General features: G+C 46.6%; 1 non-coding gene across 1 annotated transcript; it reads right to left on the bottom strand.

Moving 5' to 3' along the window:
• Nucleotides 1-415: 415 nt before the first annotated feature.
• Nucleotides 416-519, bottom strand: LOC132350090 (U6 spliceosomal RNA). The gene has a single exon (XR_009497842.1). It is a non-coding gene; the product is annotated as a U6 spliceosomal RNA (small nuclear RNA).
• Nucleotides 520-1,858: the final 1,339 nt, after the last annotated feature.

Below are 1,858 nucleotides of genomic sequence, written 5' to 3'. Positions count from 1 at the left end.
ACGACTGCAGTCCTTAACAGCACTCACACACATCTAGTGGCAAGTAACAGAACTGCAAGAACACAGGTGAAAAGGAGAACCTGGCAGCTTTAGAAGCAGTCTTGTGCTCATCACAAAATTCCCACCTGTACTTGTCTCTCCCTACCCTGAAGATCACTCTCTTAGAATGTATATTCCACGCAGCCTTATCAGCCAGGAAGACTTTGTCATACTTTCTGATCCACAGTTAGTAGTGTGAAATAAAAATAAGTTTTATTTTTAGAAAATTATCCAAATGCAAACCATAACATAAAATTTAATGTGATTTTTCTTTCAGGCCATATTGTCTCAAAATCCTGACAGAGCCTCCTAGAGGTGGGGGCAGGGTACCCATCTGAAAATCACTCTTCTGGAAAAACTGACTTAATGATCATGAAAAGATATGGACTGCTTCACACACTTGCGTGTCATCCTTGCGCAGGGGCCGTGCTAACCTCTGTATCGTTCCAGTTTTAGTGCGTGTGGTGCTGAAGCCAACACCATGTGGAATTTAAAGAAACCGACACTCGCATGAATAATGCCAATGTCCGCGCCCCCTGTAACCAACAACCGCCTTAGGGGGCTTCCTCAATGGTGTTTCATCAGCTCCTCCAGACTGATCTAAGTCTTAGTTTTTGTGCAGAATAATCTTTCTTCCTTGTATTGATGCGGGAAGAAATAATAGTTGTTTTCACAATTCACCATCCATACACGGTAACAGAAGACAGTCACCTATCAGAACACAGCTTTGCTAAAAGTGGCTGGTTGGGAGGCAAACTCCTAACTGTACTTGGACGGGACAGTGGGTTAACTTTGCCAAGAAGGAGAGTTTGAAAGAGAAAAGAAGAGACAGACAAGGAATCAGATTAATTTCTTTTGTGCAGCAAAATATTCTATCAGCTTACGGCTATAAAGTTCTAAAACTAACAAGTTTTACTGAAGAGAAGAAAGAAACCACACGCTGGCCAACATGGAGCCCAAGGCCCAAAGCTGTCTTAGACTTGAAGAGATTGGAGCAAAAGCAAAATCACTCGTGAAACAAAAGCAGAGAGGCTCAAAGGGAGCTGCACACATCAGTATTTTCAACGAATAAACATCCGCAGGCACCTGTTTGCTGGGAACCAAGAGAGAAGAGCAAAGACTTTAGAAAAAAGCGGGGAGTGAGGTGCAGGCCATGGGGACTAAAAGTCATCTAATTTTTTCTGGCTTCTTTCCAACGGTAAAACCTAATCCATCATTTTCTCTGGGTGAAAGCTCTTAATGAAAATTTAGAGAGTGCAACTGAAATTTAGAATTCTCCGGGGATTCTGCTGGGAAGATGTCTAACAGCAACACAAAACTCACCGCAGCCAAACCTGCCAAGAGAACAGACCACGTGGGAAGCCGTGGGGCTGTAACATGGCTCCCGGACCTCCGTGCCCCTCGCCACCACAGGAAACATCCTCCTCCTGCCAGGGAGGAGGGGGTGGCTCCTCCAAGACCCCAGTTTACAGCTCTCAGCTCGTGAAACCCTGTGGGAAGGGCCGGATGGAGAGAGGCAGCCTCTCAGCACCACACACTTGCACCCTTGACACCATCCCCCACTGTCCTCACTCGGACGGACGGGGAAGGAGTCTCGCTGGTCTCCCTCGTGCAACCATCACACCTGTCTAGTTCCAGACTTTTCCATCACCCAAAAATGAAACCCCACACCCATTAGCAGTCACTCCCCACCCCCTCCCCCAGCCCCTGGCACCCGCTGATCTATTTCTGTCTCTCGATTTACCTGTTCTGGATGTTTCACACGCAAGTGAACTCATGTCATGTATATGGCCCTTTCTGTCTGGGCTCTTTCACTTAG

This window comes from Balaenoptera ricei, chromosome 15, assembly GCF_028023285.1.
Source record: "Balaenoptera ricei isolate mBalRic1 chromosome 15, mBalRic1.hap2, whole genome shotgun sequence".
In the NCBI taxonomy this organism is placed as follows: Eukaryota; Metazoa; Chordata; class Mammalia; order Artiodactyla; family Balaenopteridae; genus Balaenoptera; species Balaenoptera ricei.
The sequence above is the reverse complement of the archived record's forward strand: the minus strand, read 5'-3'. Positions and strand labels throughout refer to the sequence as shown.